We start from the raw sequence: 6,952 nt of genomic DNA on the forward strand, positions 1-6,952 counted from the left end.
TTTTACACTTTACTAATTTATATGTTTATATTCTGAATTAGGCTACAAGGAATAGGCCTATACTAGCCTTACAATTTACGATTATATGAACACAATATTATTATTAATGTTATACTGATTTATATTTTAAACGCATACCAGTTATCAACGGAAAACCTACTTGATTTAATTTTACAAGATAACTATTACATTTAATCTAATCTGGATATAGAAGTGTTATCGGTTTTAAATTATCTTTTCTAGGCTTTTTTTGGTGCAGTGGTGGAGCTTGTTGGCTAAACATATATTGATGAGGTGCAAAGTAGGCGAGTAGTTAGCAGTGTAATACAAGGAGGGTGCGAGTAAAATTTAGTTTCATAATTCTCCTCTACAGGAAGGTAAAATTTGTGTCTTGACATGAAGGTGGAATTTGTGCCTGGACTGTATAGCTTTCAAATAGGATGCATGCAATCTTCCTCTTCCACGATCTCATCAAATCTGAAAATATATGTCAAGGGCAAATATATAGTGATTTTATATGACATAAAAATATTAGCCAAAGCATATCATAAGATACTGTTTTGTGTATATTGAATAACGATAATGTCAGTGATGATGTTGGTAATATTATAATGAAAAGTTGTTTAAAATAATTACAGGACTTGATTTCTAGATTCCAAAGAAATTCTATATTAAGAATAAATAACAGCGTACAGTAACTGTTCATCCATCAGGAAACACTTAATACATTATTTATTAACTTTCCTAAGAGAGACCACATTAGGTAATTTAAAACTCCGACGATAGATGTTTTGGCAGGCCAAACTGATAATTTTCCCTTCAATTTAAGAATATTTTTAAAACATATAGTGATTTTAGTGCAAAATTTTACAGACTTCAAAATAATAGCCTATACATCAAAGCCAATGTTCTGTTTATACAGTGCTCCATATTGAATGCCAATTTAGTAGTAGAGTGTTAATGGTTGTATTTTTGTAATGGATATTTGGGTAGAACGAGCGCAGGACTTATGGCTACTAAAAAATGGTTTATTAAAAATGAATAACAGCATACAGAAATGTAAACCCATTCTACAACACTTGGGAAAAAACCTTCGGCCCTGTCACACCTTGACGATTTAGCCAGCGTATGTCGACGTATGAAAAAATGGCGAATACGCTAGCGTACGTCGAATGAGTTATTAGTAGGTTTCGTATAAGTATAAGCTGGTATACGTCCTAGTACGGCGAGTACGTCGAAACGTTTTGTGCATGCACAAAGTGTATGGCTCGTACGTTCCGCAAACGCGGCCATAAGTTGTAGGTAAGTTAAGCGATCGTTGACACACGTTGACACACGTTACTTGTAAGTTCCTCAAAAGTCAAAAAGTATTTCTAACCTATGAGTAACCTGCTTCGAACTTACATGTAACTTATAACGAACTTATCTCCAACGTATATTGACGTATGTAGACGTATTTGACGAGTTCTATACGACCACAAAACTTACTGAACGTGTTTCTAACTTACATTATCGTATAAATGGCCTATTGGCAGCGTTTATGGAAATAGGTATATAAAATGGGGTGATGTCAATACGGTGATGTTGATACTTCGATGTCTAGTGCGGTTATGATTTGAACCGACGAGCGGCAGCCTGTTTATAGGCTACGTCACGTAATAATCGGCGATACGCTGCCGCGCGCTGTGCATAGGGTAGACTATCGCTGGGCATAAGTTGTGAACGCCGGCAACACGCCATGAATTCGTTCGTGTAATTTTTTTATAAGTAATCAAAACGTTCTATATAATTTATTAATACATTATTTATACGTCCAATACGTTATGAATTCGCTATGAATGCGCCCAAAATTGAAAAAAAAGCATCGATAGTTCAGAGTATGCCAGCGTTTTAGAGAAATTTTGATACGTTCGGCATACGCTGACTAAATCGTCAAGGTGTGACAGGGCCATACATTTACTGTACCGATTCTTAATTCTCCTCTAAATAGTGATATTCAAAGGCCACTTTTACTGCCAGTCCTTAATTACAGGAATTCTAATTAGAAACCAAAGCTGCTAAAGACCACTAAAACCCTAGTCCCTACAATGGTATTTAATTAGAGCGAGACCTGTATCATAATGCTAAATTAATTTATATAAAACACATATTCCCATGCATTTATATACATAGTAAATATACATAATTAACTAAATATAATTATAGGTAGGTAATGCCTGCAATTTGAAACCTAATTGACAGTTACATTTAATTTAGTAAATTCACACCGGATTCAGAATTTAGTTGTCTTGCGGAAAATTGTTGCGGCAACCATCATTCAACTAAAAAACACAAAATTACAAAATGCAATATGATATCAATGCTATGGTACATACTATAAAATAAGATGATTAAAATATGGGGGAAACAGTTGAATTTTAAACGATAGTTGCGAATTTATTCACCATTAGTTTATTGGTACATTTGGTCCAACATGACTGATGTATATTTCGCAGTAGCACATTCGGCGCAGAATGTTTCGGTTTTCTTCAATCGCGGAATGCCAGAAACAAGAATCACTATTATGATGTTCAATATTATGAGTTATATTATAGTTACAGTGACAGTCGAGGTTGAATGTGTTTGCATCCTCAATCTCGTATCCAAATACAATTAGGATTTTCATGAATCTCCGTCTTAGGGAAGTGCTCTGCCATCTTTTCAATGAAAGGAAAGCTATATTATACTGTAGTAGTAACTAATGTCCTAGCACTTAACGATTGCAAACACTTTTGTCAGCCAATTAGAAAAATTATTAGAAAATACACGTGTTTCTAATAGCCAATAGATACTTGACAATAAATCTATTCATCTGGAAATCAGAAAGGCTTACTGGAGTCCAAATGTAAATGTATTGATTAATTTTAATTCTCGTTTGGTAAAGTAGTATAACAATGTAAAATGTATAAATACATAGCCAGTTAATAATAATAATTTTAAACATTTAAAACATGTTTGTGCCAAGAGTTCTTATAATAGAACCTAGGTTTTGTGAAATATTTGGACAATAAAAATCTCAATATATCTGTTTATATTAATAATAATTTAGAATCTTCAATAGTAGATGGTATCATTGAAATCCTTTATGAGTTTATTCAGATTTATTGCATATCTGCTGTCACACCGTCTATTTTGATAATGAGGGTAATAATGATAATGGAAATAAAAATGATAAAGTTAATTATAATAATATTGATAATGATAATAGTTAATAATGATATTAGTAAGTGACAGGGCCTACTGATAATAGTAATGGTAAGATAATAATAATGATAGTGTAAATGATCATAAGGATAAACTCTTACAGCAAAAGACTTGCACAAATTAATTGTGTATGTCTATTCACTTAAGCCTATATTAAGTAACTACCATTATTTTAAAATATTTTCATATTGATTTTTAAATTTACATTGTCTTACCAATTTAAGAAAAAATGACGGTGTCATAAAAACGAAGACCATAGGACTGGTAGCATTTCTAATGTAAAATCATTGAATTCTGCTTGGATAAAAACATTTTAAAAACTATTTGGTAAATTTTTATGCATGACAGAAGCATTAGTGTGAAACCCACAAAAAATCAGTTAGGCCTACCATATAAAATACACGTAAAACTTGTTACCTGTTGTTGCTGTTCTCGTTTTAAACTACGAGTCTGAGTATACAATCGACATAACTAATTATATGGTAGTATGACACCAGCTTACAAATACACAAAATATATTCAATTATTGTTTTGCCAAGTAACAATAATGTCAACATGTTATTCACCTACTGTATCTTAGATTATTTTAATGGGTTTTGTCACTCGTGTTTCTCGGAATACCCGTTTGCTGCAGTAAAATAAATTATTTACCATATTCATCTGGTTGATATCAATATTTGGACCAACTGTTGAGTAATACCCATCATAAGTAATTTCCGATCAAACAGTAAATGGGTTCGCGATAAAATCATATCATATCGTTTATTCTTTTATTGAAACATGTGTAAAATAATTTTTTTCATAATTGCCTTGCAAAACATTTTGTGTAACTGTGTCTAAAGGATTGGCAATTTCATAAATACTATTAATAAAGGTATGCACAATTTTTGTGAACATTATTGTCATTATATACCTCCTCTACACAAACTTATTATGAGGCTTAGAGAATAAAACTCTGATCCTCACAACCCTGGAATTGAAAACAAAGCGCCTAACATCTGAGCTACAGCTCTAATAATATTTAATATTTTATTTATTTCATTCCTGAAGACATATGTTTTAATGTGTCAAATTTCGATAGCAATATTCAATCTCCAACAAAATTATTATTAAAATATGAATGTAAAACCTTGTTAATTTTCATCAACGTTAGAACAGACATGGGTAGTGTACTGCTTGCAATAACACTTTCTACGAAGAATAGCTTGCGTTGAATTAACTCGATGCTCAACACTCCAATAACATTCACTTTTGCCATGGTCTTCCCGTGTATGATCATTGTGACGGCCACAGTTACAGTAAAGTTTTATGACATTTCCTGAGCACCAACCTTTTGCTAGTCTGAACTGCGCATGTCCGTATCCAAGCTCAATCGACATAAACTTACGTTGTGTATGTGGTGTATATTTGTTTATGTTTATTGACTTAGCACAGTTAAGACTAGGAACAGGTTTATTACTTTAATGATTGGTAAAATAAATAACTAAATTTAATATGCAAAAAACTCGATAGTATTATTCGGTCTCCACAAAAACCAATTGTCAAAATATGACTATAAAACCTTAATCATTTTCATTGATATATGAAGCGACATGGGTTCTGTACTTTCTACAGTAGCCCTGCCTACATTTTTTTTTCCATTGGGCCACGTCGAAGCTCAATACTCCAATAACAATTCAGTTGTTTCAGATAATGATCATTTTTAGGTACACACTTACAAGACAGTTTGATTGTTTTGTTGTAGATTCTCTTCCATTTGCATGTTTTGTGATAATGAAGTTCCGTCATTGAATACTCCATTTTCTGCTCAAAATAATTTAGTTCTGAATGAAAACGTCAGTAGGTTCAACAGTGAACCAACGAACTGTCTAATAGTCATATGTTGGCTTGTAATACTAGAAGGTATTTAGCATATCAATGGTACAGCTCATTTTCTAAGCAAAACATGAGTAATCACATACCTTAATATGGTATGAATTTTATCAATTATTGAAAGGTTTAAAACACACCCAATGAAACAGATTTCAAAGTAACGAACTTGGTCTATTGGCAAAAAGCAATACTCTACATATCAAAATCAATGCCTACATTATTTATTTAGCCATCGATAAGTGACAACAGTATATTTTTTTAACCTAATAAATCTAATAATTACACTTGTATTGCGATTTAAGATTGACTATCTTGTAGCATGAAAATAAAGAAACAATAAATGCCATATTGTATAATCGTACAATTTGTATAATGGCTTTAATGAATTAAGTAATTGAATAATATATTTTAAACTAAAGTTTATGCATATTTATTTAACATTTATTTATAAAAACAATCATTAAAAATATTTATTATTAACTCTAAATTTCTTTTGCACGCAAAATCTAAAATAAATGCTTTCGCTTAAAGTGAACATTGTCACTTATATAATAATTCTAAATTTGTTGATGTTTTCTAAATTCCAATAATGAGTAATGTTGCTGCGATTAGACTATTTAACTTATACCTATTTCAATTTAGATTATTAAATACTTTATCATAAATTATATATTTACCTATATATATGGTATTAATTAGATGCATAGGTACTTTTGTCACTCAAAATGTTGTACCATTTAAAAAGTCTTCATTTTGTTTGACCAAATTTATTCACCAACATTTAATAATTTATTAACTTTATTATGATTTTACTAGAATTTTAAATGTGCTACCAAGATGCATAATTCACACAAATGTCAAACATACAAATATTGTGTCAAATATTTCAAAATGGTAACAGCTCGAATATACCTTAATTAATTGGAGGTGTCGGACCTACTTTTCTGATGTACTCTCCGCAATAGCAAAACCTTCGCAGAATGTATTTGTTTTCACCATCAAACCTACGCCAGTAACATCTTGTTCTAGTATGTATTTCAAAGTCATTATCATTTTTAGCATTACATAAACAAATAAGAAAGATCACTTTTTTGTCGTTACGAGATTTTTTCCATCTGCATCCGTCATTATAATGAGCATGTATATCAGAATAATCCATTTCTTACTATATTTATGTAAGGCAGCTTAACAATCAAACCCCTCAGCAAATCAACAGCGAATCGACAAAACGTCTACTGTACGACTAAAGAGTCACACATTGGATAATATTAGGCTTGTGTGTAATTACCATATCAATAGTACCGTTCATTTTGTAAACACAATATTGTTGGTGCATGTACTTTATGTATAATTTTTTTTTTTTTTTTAGATTAAATAAAAACACACTAAACCAGATATTCTGACTCAACGGACTTTATGCCTAAAATCATATTATAAAGGGAACAAGATTTTAGATTACCACAACATAACAAAATAATTCACTTGATTTAAGGGCGTATTTCGCCTGACTGATTGGGCAGGGTAATAAATCAAGATTCCTTTTACTAGCACTACATGGACTTTTAGGTAAAATTAGATTATTAATTATTGATGAGGAACGTGTTCTGTAGATAAATTATCAATTATATTTAGTTTAGGTCAGTATACCTACGGTTTAATAAACGACTCAAGCTAATATTCCTGGAATTCAAACTATTGATTGATTGATTGATTGATTGATTGATTGATTTGTTGATGATTTACCATAGCAATAATAATAAACAACGGTATTCTTTACAGAAAATATGTTTATTAACTTGCATTAATGATAATCTCAATATATTCAGTTAATTTGAGA

General features: G+C 31.0%; 1 long non-coding RNA gene across 1 annotated transcript; it reads right to left on the reverse strand.

The window, feature by feature from the left end:
- Window positions 1-245: 245 nt before the first annotated feature.
- LOC117119121 lies at window positions 246-6,328 on the reverse strand. The gene is made up of 2 exons (XR_004447135.1): window positions 6,028-6,328; window positions 246-477 (listed from the first exon to the last, which is right to left on the reverse strand). It is a non-coding gene; the product is annotated as an uncharacterized LOC117119121 (long non-coding RNA).
- Between the last annotated feature and the right edge of the window lie 624 nt (window positions 6,329-6,952).

This window comes from Anneissia japonica, unplaced genomic scaffold, assembly GCF_011630105.1.
Source record: "Anneissia japonica isolate Jap-2015-1 unplaced genomic scaffold, ASM1163010v1 scaffold1792_len1028045_cov167, whole genome shotgun sequence".
Taxonomy (NCBI): Eukaryota; Metazoa; Echinodermata; class Crinoidea; order Comatulida; family Comatulidae; genus Anneissia; species Anneissia japonica.